The following is a 14,439-nucleotide window of genomic DNA, read 5'->3' as shown; positions in this document are numbered from 1 at the left end:
ACTTTACATGCCAACATAAGGGAGTTCGGCCGACGCGGCGCTGGGAATCTAGTATCGGCATAGCTCAGATGGAAAGAGCACTCAGCGCGCCAAGCTGAGGGTTCTGAGTTCGACTCCCGATGCCGGAACGAATTTTTCTCCATTAATATGTAAATAAATAATAAAAGTAAAAAAATACATGACAATGCTAAATGTATTCTCCTACAAGATGGATATCCCTACGGTAAGTGTTCTCAAAACCAATGGTTCCGAAACTTTTTGAAGGTGCGATCCACTTTTAGGCGAGACTTCTGTAGGCGATCCCCAGTATCGAACTGGTACTTAACCTCATTCGAAAAATACTAATCGACGAAACTTTTACTTAAAATTAGTGAATGTCACCCAAAAGATCGATCAAAACAGAAGAATTAGTGCAAAATAATACAAAATATGACATGAACTTCACTTCTAGTTGTCTACTTTGCTGAAATTTTCGAATACCGGTACTTCAACACTTTCAATAGCTTAATTTTAAGGGGCTAGGTGCAGCTTAGAGCAGTAAAGTTTTTGGAAATATTCAATATTTTTTTCCTCCATTAGTGTATCTTGTACAATAATGGTAATTGGTATGTGTAAAACACTGTCCTTCTGCTATATGAAAAAAATATATATTTTTACGATTTAATTTTTTTTTTCAAAATTAAAATGGTGGCAGTTCACTGTGCAGTGATGAAGCGTTTCCCTCATAACACATAAAGTTGTTAACTTTTTCATGTTCTCTCGCTTTTATTTTATTGCTGAAACTCATATTTACAATATCATGCTCTTTAAACTACATTCCTTAATACATAATATTTTTTATTTTGTGTTAGAAGAACCATTTTTGAAATGAATTAATTTTTATCACACAATCTATCAAACGTAGACAAGTGATCTTGCATCATATTGTAGATATGACATGCATAAATACACACAAAAAATTTAATCACAGAATGTTGGATAGTTTTTGAGTTATGTTGGAAACGCTTCATCACTGCACAGTGAAATGAATTTAAAAAATATATATAAATAATTTTTTTAAATCGTAAAAATGTATTTTTTTCATATAGCAGAAGGACAGTGTTTTACACATATTAATTTTCATTATTGTACAAGATACAGTAATGGAGGAAAAAAATGTTGAATATTTCCAAAATTTTACTGCTGTAAGCTGTACCTAACCCCTTAAATGACATATTGAATGGTCAGATAAGTTAATGTGGAAGAATTATAAGTTACGTTATGACCGTCCAAGCTTATCATAATATATACAAAGTTTTATTAGATTAGATAGTAGTATTAATTACATTTGATAAACGTTTTCGACTGCACAGAGTCATCTTCAGATCTAATAACTAAATTGCTTTATGAATACATTAATGATTAAAAAATTTAAAAGATCTGGATGCAAGTTTGTGAATATCAATTCGTAATATAAAACTAGGATCAAATGTTACGTTATAAAAATGGTAAAACATATACGAGTACAATACAAGAATATAACCTAAAATATATTATGAATGATTAAATTTGTAAGATAGCTTAACAGGTACAATATCTTCATATACAGACGTATTCTCATATCATTCGTATCAGCGTGTGCCGGTTTGTTTCTGAAATTAAATGTGTAAATAAGTTGAAATTGTGGATTGAATAGCCATTCATTATTGAGACCTAATAATTGCTAGATTTTGTTTGTTTCAAAAAACGGTTAAAAGTCAATACCAGCTTCATAATTGGACAATGTAATTTTTAGGTATGTTTTAAAGTGCTTTAAACTAATATTTTAAAGTGAAGATCTGAATCATTATGTTAATAAAGTTACCAATGTGACACAAAAAATTGTTGTACCTTATACTAGAAGTTAACATAATAAAACAAAATTGTTGCTCTACTGACAAATAATAAAAATGGCTCTTGTCCGTCTTTGATACTGGGCTCTTCACATTAAACCTTAGCGTAGTCAGCTGGTGTAGATTGGGAATGCGCCTAGTTCGAGAGTTAGTAAAAACTGACAGGAGGAACCCCTGAAATTCGTTTAAACTTTTATGCTCTTCGTGATTAATATTGTAGGCCTGGCGGGATTGTAAGGATATTTATATTTCTTTTAATTTCTGTCTTTATACTCCCTGCATTTAAATTTAACAAGGAGGAGCCTTCCCGTTAGTTACTTCACAATCGCTTTCTTATTCCATGAGGCCTAGTCTCGAGACAACAATGAAATTGATAGTCGAAACGATTCACACAGCAATATGACGCCAATGCGTTGTTTGAAATTGTAATGAATAATAATATGCCATTACAGGTAACTGAATTCAATTGGAAATTAATACAACACTTAAGCAGTTACATTAACTATTTCTATCCCTTCATCCACGCATGTATTATTCATAGACATTTGAGTACGAATAATAATTAATTCAATATGATGTCACATTCATTTGTTTCCCATTTTATGTGTCATCACGGCTGACTGGATGCGAAAGTACCTACGTTTTTAAACACATCGTAATTTCACTTACCAAGTCCTCCTATAATTAATGACGTCACTGTAATAAAAAGAGTGACCATATTTCTTTAACGTCCAGAGCATAAACGGTTCATGTTAAATAAGTCCTCGATCGTAGTGACCAATCCTACATTAATAACTGTATAATTAACATAACCGTGAGTTTTAGTTTAATAGATGTAATACATTCTAGGTGATATTTACTAGTAACTTGCGCGATCTCATATTAGTCTCAATATCCTACGAGATATTTAAAATTATCATCTTTACAAAGAAGTATTAGCCTACTGGATATCTTGTTAAGATGCAACGGCTTTAGCTAATAGGAATATACAAATAGATATGACAGAAAATTATACGCAAATAGTTATCAGGGAAAGAATATATGAATATATATTATATGTCAGTAAATGGAATACATGATTTGTTACCAGGGAAAGAAATAGGTGAAAGGATATTAGTGGAACAGATACTGGATGTATGCAAATTGGTGTCATATCTTGGGGACATTCCTCAAAATATTTTATATCAATCTCCATACACTCTGTATAGGAATGCACTTCAGTCAGTGTAATGAACATTACTTGATTTGCATTACACAACGAATGTACACCAGACGAAAAAATAATGATAGAAATGTCCAGAGATAAAATATATACAGTACCGTTCAATGCTAGGAGAAAGAAAATAATTAGGGGCCTAAAGAATAACGAAATTAACTATCAAGCAAACAGAATCAGAAATGAAAAATAATTGATAGAAAGTTTTCAAACAGATATCAGAGAAAATTATACGCAAATGGATATCAGGGAAAGTATATATGGGTATATATTATATGTCAGTAGATGGAATACACGATTTGTCACCAGGGAAAGAAATAGGTGAAAGGATATTAGTGGAACAAATAGTGGGTGTATGCAAATTGGTGTCATATCTTGGGGACATTTCCCAAAATATTTGATATCAATCTGCATGCACCCTGTATAGGAATGCACTTCAGTCAGTGTAATGAACATTACTTGATTTGCATTACACAACGAATGTACGCCAGACGAAGAAAGAATTATAGGAATATCCAGAGAGAAAATATTTACTTACTGGTCAATGCTAGGAGATAGAAAATAATTAGGGGCCTAAAGAATAAAGAAATTAACCAGCAGGCAAACAGAAATGAAAAATTACTAATATGAAGATAGACGACGACACGTACTTTCTCTTGCGATATACGAGTTTCATATTTCCATGTATACTCAGTATGTAGCCTACTCTCTTATGACATGCCCACCTTGTGAAAAATCTTGAACAAAGTTACAATTTCTGCGTCAAGTTACATACTTCGGGAATGAAATATAGCTAATACATCTTTGCAACGAGATTTTTTTTATCTATTTCCGATATCGACAACGCATACAAAATTCCAAAATGAAAAATTCATAGCACATCGTCGATAGCTGCGCTGGGAAGAGAGACGCCAGTTTGAACGTTAACCAGTGTGTACTGAGGCGATGAGTCTAATAACGATACCATCCTGTATCCTTCCGCCAATTTTGAACTAAAAAATTTGCTGATAAAAAATTTTTGTTCACTCTCGTGTCGACACGAGATTCCATGTAGATGACTATGAATTCATTCAGGACGGAGGATGCAAGTGATTCCTGATGTGCGGTTATGAAATTATTTTGAACATGGACCAAATCTACAACTAAACGTTTCACAGCATCCATGAAATAATTAATCTTATTACAACATCCGCAATTTTTGTATTCAAAGTACAACACACATACTGTACTCCAACCAGGTGAAAGTCTCAGGGGAATGAGACGCAGCGGGGTAATGCTGTGAATGAATGTTGATGTCATGAGATGTCATATGGTCACACACGTGGGTAAACGCATCTCCATTGGCTAACTCTCAAAGCACAAACGATAACACTAATACACATATTTATACTATCCTAGTTACAAAATTAGATCACGGTTAATTTTTTATTTATTTATTTATTTTTAGTAGGTTATTTTACGACGCTTTATCAACATCTAAGGTTATTTAGCGTCTGAATGAGATGAAGGTTATAATGCCGGTGAAATGAGTCCGGGGTCCAACACCGAAAGTTACCCAGCATTTGCTCAATCACGGTTAATCTCCTGGTCTTTTAATCCCTCCATACAGGAAATAACATATGCAGGAGAGCGCATGTTTTTTAAACTGACGTTATTACGGTAATATTATCTATCTAATTCGCTCCAATAGATGACGCAATAGAAGCACATTCCTTTCACGGTTAATCCTCTGGTTGGAGAACAGTATCAGTATAGGAAACGGGTTTGTTATGTTTAAAAATAAAAATAAATGGGAAAATAATAAAATATAATAATAATAATAATTTTCAGAAGAGCCGCCATGGCGATCTAGTGGTTAGAGCGCTGGACTTACAACCCTGTAGACCCGAGTGTCATTTATATTTGTTACTGTTGCTCCAAGATATGTGAATTTTTCCACCTCTTCGAAGGATAAATGTCCAATTTTTATAGTTCCATTTGTACAATATTCTGGTCACGAGACATAATCATATACTTAGTCTTTTCGGGATTTATTTCCAACCCTATCGTTTTACTTGCTTCAAGTAGAATTTCCGCGTTTTCCCTAATCGTTTGTGGATTTTCTCCTAACATATTGTTTGACAAGTATTCTTAAATAAAATAATTGAAACCGAAATTTTTTATTTTGTAAAATATAATTACTGTGAAGAAGTTTCTCATTGGGGTTTTGCCTCATAAAATTAAAATAAAATGTCTTTAAAGGGAAGATTCGACTATCTTACTTTACAAAAATAAGACATGGTTAGGGAAAATGAAATTCTTATCCAAGTCAAAATGTACGAGAAAAAAAAATAAGAATTTCTTTTATCTCCATACTGAAACTCAGAATGGTACATAATTGCGTTTAAGGTAGAACATATTATCTTCACAGAAGTTAAATAAAATCTGAAGAGAAATGCCATTAGTATTCCTCATGCGATGTCGAAGTGAAGAATATTTGGGAAAGTCCCGAATAAGGGGGAAGGTTAGGAAGTGAAAAGGAGGAAAAGAAGAGAGGGGGGGAAGCAAAATCCAGCAACTTCAAACTTCACAATCCGCTTTCAACGAAAAACTTTGTCTTCCCCTCCTCTGCTTGTAAGTTCAAATGCTTTGGCACAATCAAATTACCTTCAGTAGAGAGAATATTGGTGTGAGTGATACTGCGAAGCGCATTGTATTCATGATGAGATTTGATAGTTATCTCCTCGTGCCTGCTCTGTGTTTACATCACTCACTCCTAATGACTCTGCCGTTTTCTTACCGGATGGTATACATGCAGAAAAGTATATTCTATTATCCATGTGCTAAAAAGGATAAATGTTCATCTCCCCTCTTGCTTAAAAAAGTCCCTTGTGCAGACACTTGCATTTCCCTATTTCGACTATGCGGACATTTTACTGACTGACCTCTCCAGCGACAACAAAATGAAACTTCAACGTGCTCATAATTTGTGTGTACGTTTTGTAAGCAATGTTCGTAAATATGATCATATTACCCCAACCCTGGAAGCAGTAGGTTGGCTTAAACTAGATAAGAAAAGAAATTTACATTCACTTCTCTTTCTCTTCGAAATCTTGAACTCTTCTATTCCTTCGTACCTGTCGTCTCGCTTCACTTACCTTTCTTCCCACCATAATCTGAACACACGCTCTCGTCATGAAACAATACTAACAATACCATCCCATCTCACCTCCTCATACTCATCTTCTTTCACAATAGCCCTGCCAAGACTCTGGAATTCGCTACCTGCTAGCATCAGGGACTGTCGAAATGAAATTCAATTCAAACGCAAACTTACTAGGCACTTGGTCAGTAATTGATTACTTGTAAATAGTTTCTTTAATCTATCACAAAATATTTCAATATTCAGTAATTTCATCACTATACAATTTTGTTATTCTAGATTTAATTTGTAATTCAGTAAATATAAAATATTCTTTGTTTCTCTATGATAAATTATCTAGCTTTAATTATTCAGGTAATCTTTTCATACTTTGATTTAATTGTAATTGTAAATTTAATACTAATTGTAATATTATTTGTAATTGTAATTGTAAATTTAATACTAACTTAATTGTAATTTTATTGTTAATATTGTAGTTGGAATCTCCTGGTAGAGGGGCAGAGAAGGCCTGACGGCCTTATCTCTACCAGGTTAAATAAATAAATACTACTACTACTACTAATACATTTTGCACATTGTGGGCGGAGAAAGAAATTTGTGCACAGCTGCTGGAACAGAGAATGACAATTACAGTTTTAAAAGCTCCGTACTTTTCCATAAAATAGTCCACACATGTGGAGTAACGGTTAGCGTGTCTAGCCGCGGAATCAGTTTTAGTTCAAAATTGGCGGAGGGATACAGGATGATATCGTTATTAGACTCATCGCCTCAGTACACACTGGTTAACGTTCAAACTGGCGTCTCTCTTCCCAGCGCACCTATTGACGATATGCTATGAATTTTTTTATTTGGAATTTTGTATGCGTTGTCGATATCGGAAATGGATTTTAAAAAATCTCGTTGCAAAGATGTGTTAGCTATATTTCATTCCCGAAGTATGTAACTTGACGCAGAAATTGTAACTTTGTTCAAGATTTTTCACAAGGTGGGCATGTCATAGGAGAGTAGGCTACATACTGAGTATACATGGAAATATGAAACTCGTATATCGCAAGAGAAAGTACGTGTCGTCGTCTATCTTCATATTAGTAATTTTTCATTTCTGTTTCCTTGCTAGTTAATTTCGTTATTCTTTAGGCCCCTAATTATTTTCTATCTGGTTGAGGTTTTTTCTGGAGTTTTCCCTCAACCCAATATGAGCAAATGCTGGGTAACTTTCGGTGGTGGACCCCGGACTCATTTGACCGAAATTATCACCTACATCTCATTCAGACAGTAAATAATCTAAGATGTTGATAAAGCGTCGTAAAATAACCTACTAAAATGAATAAAAAATCCGATGATGATGATTTATTGATTCATGAATGTATTTATATATTTATGTATCTGTTATTTCTTTACGTATTTATTTACCTATTTATTAATTGCAGAGAAGTGGGAAAGAAAACTACGGAAAATGAATTCAAACGTTTGCATTCATTTTAAACTTCATCAGCGTAGCGTTTTTAAAGATAGCATAATTAAATACACAAGCGTCATAGGGTCCTAAAACTTCGTCAAAGTGTAAAGTAAGCATTAAAGTAGCTTCATTTTACCCCGTCCCCTGAAAAAAAAACGAAATATCTCATTTTTGACCAAAAATTATCAAATTTTCAACCATTTCCTCCCACTAACTATTAAAAAACTTATATACGTGATTTATTTCGATTTGTTTGCACAATCGAAACAACTCACTCGTTCTTAGCCCAGCCTCATGTGTTTTGGCACCGCTTCGGCTGAGAACCTGTTACTCGTGCATGAAATATGTCGCTTCACTTTATCACAGTGCATGCACGTAGTGCAGGAATCTGCCCAACATTGACTTACACCATTGTCTGGCCCATTATTTTAATCTCCCTCTAGGCGAGTTTTTATCCACTAACGACTATGCACAGGCACTCTGTGTGCGCAAAGTGAATGCATACAAACCCATATACCAGCCTCTTCCGCGCGTTACCGACCGGACAAATGCTGATTAATGGTATGATAGAATAGAAGTAGGCCTATAGTGTCGATACCTATCTTGGGGGACCAGAAAGAACCCGAGTAAAATACCAACTATGACTTTGTCCACCACAAGCGTCACTGTGGATTTTCAATGACTCGGACTCGAACCCAGACCACCTGAATGGAAGTCTTCGACTGGTCTAAACTACGTAGCCATCGCAGTTGAAACACACACACACATATACACATCTCGAAATATATTTTTCTATCCTGAACCCGAACTAGAAGCAGGAATTTTAGTTTACCCAAAAATAAAGCTGAAGCTAATTCTATGAATGCTATACAGAGTGTTTCCGTGCTGGTGTTACAAACTTTCAGGGATGATGGGGAAGGGCACATGTTTCAATTTGAGATAAGGAACCCTGGTCCTGAAATGACTGAGTCGAAAGCTATAAGCAAAAATAGTTGTGTGGAAATGGAATTGTAATTTCGCACCACGTGCTCTCCTTCCCTTAACCTTTGGAACAGTCGTGGAAAGATGGTATGGGCCGGGTATCTCCTGCGTGGGTACTTGGCCCCATACAATCTGTGAGCTTGTCTGCTGTTCCCATTGGCTCATCCGTATTTGAAAATCAGGTCTGCATATTCCGCTCTCGTTCACTCCTCCATTTCACTAGGACTGATCGACTGGACACTGTAACTTGTACACATACACTGCTGTCTACAGACGTGCATATCAGGACCGACCATGTCCGTTACACATTACGCTATCTGCATTGCTTTAGTGTAGTTTCCTGTCCCCATCCCTCAGACAGCGCACTGAATGGAATACTGTAAGTAGACAACGTAAACAACGTCAGACGAATACAGTATGTGTAAGATGTACTACAGATAAATATACTTAAGTAAGGTATACAGAGGAATAAAATTATTTCATTTCCACACAACTATTTTTGCTCATAACTTTGGACTCAGTCATTTCCGGACCAGGGTTCCTTATCTCAAATTGATACATGTGCCCTTCCCCATCATCCCTGAAAATTTGTAACACTAGCTCGGAAACACCCTGTATAAAAAGAGATGTAGATATGCTGCCTGAATAGTAATAGAGGAAGATTAGAAACTTCCTACAGATATCTGTTCCAACGCTTGGCTTCATTTACACGGGCTATAAAAGAAACTATTAACGGTAGGGCATACATACGTCTTTAAAAATAATTGTAGTGCCGGTTTAAAACGAAGAGGGATGCTAAGAATTTGTACGAGGGAACAGAGAGAGAAAGAGAATCAGACGAAAATTGTGTGATATTCTTTATTGCTTCTTTTTTCTTCCATTCTTGACTTCTGAAGCTGAAAATGAAATTACTTTTGCTAGGGAATAATAAAAAGGAGTGTACAAGTATTACGGGGATGTTTTAGCGTATTAAAATTAATGCTAGAATGACCTGCAGTATGAGCGATTATGTACGTATTATGTCGACAAATTTGCAATAAAATTTATTTAGTTAAATATTATGTTACGGTATGTGCATAGTCGTTACACCGTTCAGTGGAGCAAGAGTGGCATAACAAACACAACTGAAGTTATTTTATAGTAAGAACTATCGAGTATTTTCACTACACTGAGTGTTCAGTTCAAAGTGTGTCATGGCTCGCTGTATGCCGTCATGTGGCTAGCCGATGAGCCTAGAGAATTCAATCTTCCTACACTTCCGCAGAGGTGTATAACCTATGAGGCAGAGAAGTTGCCTAGCAAGTACGGCGTTCATTCTGAAGAGTACGTACCGATACGTACGGTAACGCCGGTAGTGGCAGGAATGTGAACTGTTTGGAAATACGTACTGTCGGGATATGGGGAGAGGGTTAAGACGATTACTTACGTATTTGTTGACATTAATTTCGACGGTCAACATGGACACGGAGCATTTGATTTGATTTGTGATGTGGAATGTTACCGTACGCAACCTATGATAACAAATACCCTGCGTACGACTTTCCGGCGCAAAACACAGTTCGAAAGAGGTTATGGTAGCACACAGACCGTAATCTGTTGCTACGACGTTCAAGTTATACCGTACACGTTCTCAAGTTCAGATTGAAGAACGCCTTAAATAATAGGCAACTTCTCTAACATATAAGCTGAAACTCGCTTCAAATCGGTGACCCAACAACAGTGACGTCATGACACACTTTGAAATGAACACCCAGTATTTGTGTTCGTCTACAATCACGATGTGTTTTAATCAACAAAATGCAACCATTCCAGCATATTTTCGTAGGCTACCGTTATCAATTCATTTAAAAATTTGTCAAAATCTGGTAGAATAATAAGTCGGAATCTGAGTCGGAATCTGAGTTCCCAGGGATTTCTAAAGAATGTTACATCATATTAGGGCGTTTTCGCTCCCTCGTCGCCCGCTAAACTAACGCTATGTTCACGTCAGTAGTGACGTATTTTGTGACGTATGTTCGCGTTCGCAAAACTTCGGAAAAAATCGTAAGGGATCGGTGCACGTATTCCTTTAACGTAAGGCTCTGTTGTACGAATTTCCCGCTCCTTAAAACATTTATATGTCATAGTTCCAATGATAGTTAATCGCGCTGTAATTTTAATAATATACAGCTCAATGTCTAAGGAAAGCATTGAAAAAAAGTTCGAAATGAAAATCTTTTTTGAAAAGCGAGGAGCTATTGAGAATAGACGTTACTTGACGTGACCTGACGTCACGTTATGCTAGTGTTATGCTATTGTTATGATACTCTTGTGTCGTGTTATATGTCACGTTATGTTACGTTATAGGGCCTACTAGTGCTATGTTACTGTTACGCTATTCTTGTGTCGTGTCGTCTCACGTTACATTACATTAAGCTACAAGTCCCATTACGTCATGTCATATTACGGTATACCTATTTATGTTTTATCATGTTATATTGTGCCATCTTATCTTCAGTTCCCTTTTCGTCTTTATTCTGTACCTTCCTCTCTTCTCTTTTATCTGTTTCTATTTCTTCTTTCCTGTTCTATTCCCTTCTTTTTCTGTCCTGTTTTATTCTCTCTCTCCTGTTTCTTTTTTCCTGTAACGTTTCCCTTCTTCTCTTCTCCTCTCTTCTATTCTCTGTTCATCTCTTCTCTTCTCTTCTCTTCTCCTCTTCCCTTCTCTTCTTCTCTTCTCTTCTCTGTTCATCTCTTCTCTTCTATTCTCTGTTCATCTCTTCTCTTCTATTCTCTGTTCATCTCTTCTATTGTCTTCTCTTCTCTGTTCATCTCTTCTCTTCTCTTCTTCCCTTCTCTTCTCTGTTCATCTCTTCTATTGTCTTCTCTTCTCTGTTCATCTCTTCTATTGTCTTCTCTTCTCTGTTCATCTCTTCTCTTCTATTCTCTGTTCATCTCTTCTATTGTCTTCTCTTCTCTGTTCATCTCTTCTCTTCTATTCTCTGTTCATCTCTTCTATTGTCTTCTATTCTCTGTTCATCTCTTCTCTTCTATTCTCTGTTCATCTCTTCTATTGTCTTCTCTTCTCTGTTCATCTCTTCTCTTCTCTTCTCTGTTCATCTCTTCTATTGTCTTCTATTCTCTGTTCATCTCTTCTCTTCTATTCTCTGTTCATCTCTTCTATTGTCTTCTCTTCTCTGTTCATCTCTTCTCTTCTCTTCTTCCCTTCTCTTCTCTGTTCATCTCTTCTCTTCTCTTCTCTGTTCATCTCTTCTCTTCTATTCTCTGTTCATCTCTTCCCTTCTCTTCTCTGTTCTTCTCTTCTCTTCTTCCCTTCTCTTCTCTGTTCATCTCTTCCCTTCTCTTCTCTGTTCATCTCTTCTCTTCTCTGTTCATCTCTTCTCTTCTATTCTCTGTTCATCTCTTCCCTTCTCTTCTCTGTTCTTCTCTTCTCTTCTTCCCTTCTCTTCTCTGTTCATCTCTTCCCTTCTCTTCTCTGTTCATCTCTTCTCTTCTCTGTTCATCTCTTCTCTTCTCTTCTCTGTTCATATCTTCTCTTCTATTCTCTGTTCATCTCTTCTATTGTCTTCTCTTCTCTTCTTCCCTTCTCTTCTCTGTTCATCTCTTCTCTTCTCTGTTCATCTCTTCTCTTCTATTCTCTGTTCATCTCTTCTCTTCTATTCTCTGTTCATCTCTTCTCTTCTATTCTCTGTTCATCTCTTCTCTTCTATTCTCTGTTCTTCTCTTCTCTGTTCATCTCTTCTCTTCTCTTCTCTGTTCATCTCTTCTCTTCTCTTCTCTGTTCATCTCTTCTCTTCTCTTCTCTGTTCATCTCTTCTCTTCTCTGTTCATCTCTTCTCTTCTATTCTCTGTTCATCTCTTTTCTTCTATTTTTCTTCTCTTTCTCTTCTCTTCTCTTTCTTTTCTCCATTCTCTTTTTTTCCTTCTCTTCTCTTTCTTTTCTCTTCTCTCCTCTTCTCTTTTATTCTCTCTCTCTCTTGTTGTCTTTTTTCCTCTAACGTTTTTTCTCTTCTATTTTGCTTTTCTTCTTTCCTGTTTTATTCCCTTCTCTTTTCTCGTGTTCTCTTCTTTCCTGTTTTATTCCCTTCTCTTTTCTTGTGTTCTCTTCTTTCCTGTTTTATTCCCTTCTCTTTTCTCGTGTTCTCTTCTTTCCTGTTTTATTCCCTTCTCTTTTCTCGTGTTCTCTTCTTTCCTGTTTTATTCCCTTCTCTTTTCTCGTGTTCTCTTCTTTCCTGTTTTATTCCCTTCTCTTTTCTCGTGTTCTCTTCTTTCCTGTTTTATTCCCTTCTCTTTTCTCGTGTTCTCTTCTTTCCTGTTTAGTCTCTTTCTCTCATCGTGTTTTCTTCTCTTCTGTTTCATATTCTTCTTTCCTCTTCTGTTTCATTCCCTTCTCTTCTTTTCTATTTTCTGCTATACTTCCTTCTGTTCTCTCCTTTTCTTTCCCCTCTTCAATTATCTCATCTTCTCTCACATTTTCTTCTCTTATCATGTCTTCTTTTTTATATTCCCATCTATTTTCCTCTTTCTTCTTCTCTTTTCTTAGTGTTTTTCTACCTCTCTTCCTTATGTATTTATTCTGCATTTTCTTCCTGCTTTATGTCTTCATCATTTCCAATTCTACTGTTTCTTCTTTCTTTCAACGACTATTCTCACTTCCTTATTTCTTTTGCATCATCCATTCCTCTCTCATCAGTTAACTCTACAGTTAGGCCACTCTCGTGCACATAGCCTTTAACTCCGGACAGAGCAATACGAATTTAAAACAGGCAGAATGTAAAGGAAGTGGGTTGAAGAGGAAGGCCGTTCCATTTGCATCGTCGTCTGTCTGGTTCAGCTGGTAATTGCATCCATCCATCTGCGTTTTTGACCTCACTTCGCAATAGCGCTGCAAGAAATAAAACTTGTTATTGCTGAACCAACAAGTACTAAAGCAGGTTGTGCTCGGAATCCGAGATTTGCCTGGCTGAGGGTTTTCTATTCTCAAGATTGCTTCGTAATTTCCCGGATATTGGAAAAATGTTCACTACAAGTTCTTCACTTCATGTACCACGTCTCTTGTTTGTGTTAAGTATTCATTTTAGAGTCGTAGGAAGCAGGACAGCGCCACGGTTCATTTTGAGAATACGTAAGTCTACTTTATTTAACGACATTTTCAACGGCTGAAGTTATTCAACTAGGGTCAGAAATGGATTACAAGTCTTACCTGGATCACTTTTTCAGAAATATGGTTCTTCTACGTTTCGTAAATCAATGACATGGGATCTGCAACTATATTTCCATCTCGTAGAGACACGTTCTAAGGAGAATTATGTAAAACCCATCGCCTTGGCCGGGTTCAAACCGACGAACCTCGAATCCCGCGGCCAGCATGACAAAGGCAAGACCCCGAGAACGGCAGAAAAATTTTAGACAAATAAATTTATAAGATTATACTTGCTATTTAGGAGAAGGAAATTTTATCTGAATACTGGAAGGAGTCCGTAATCGTACCTATCTTTAAGAATGGGAAAAAGACTAACTGTAGTAGCTTTCGAGGAATACCACTTTCGTTAACGTCGCGACGCGCCTGCAAAAATTTGTCCAATATTTTTTTGAGAAGATAAACTCCATATGTAGATGAAATGACTGGGGATCATCGATGTGGTTTTAGGCGTAATAGATCGACTATTGATCAGATTTTTTGTATTCCACAGATATTGGAGAAAATAGGACTATAGTTAGTTATAGTTAGAGTGTTAGTAGGGAGGCCGGAGGGGAAAATATCTTTGGG

At 36.2% G+C, this 14,439-nt stretch overlaps 1 protein-coding gene across 2 annotated transcripts in view; it reads left to right on the top strand.

Moving 5' to 3' along the window:
• The window catches only part of rho-5 (rhomboid-5), a 579,824-nt gene that overhangs the window by 505,528 nt on the left and 59,857 nt on the right, over positions 1 to 14,439 (top strand). The gene's annotated exons all lie outside the window — the stretch shown is intronic.

Source organism: Periplaneta americana, chromosome 6, assembly GCF_040183065.1.
Source record: "Periplaneta americana isolate PAMFEO1 chromosome 6, P.americana_PAMFEO1_priV1, whole genome shotgun sequence".
NCBI lineage: Eukaryota > Metazoa > Arthropoda > Insecta > Blattodea > Blattidae > Periplaneta > Periplaneta americana.
This window is presented reverse-complemented; position numbering and strand designations above follow the sequence as displayed.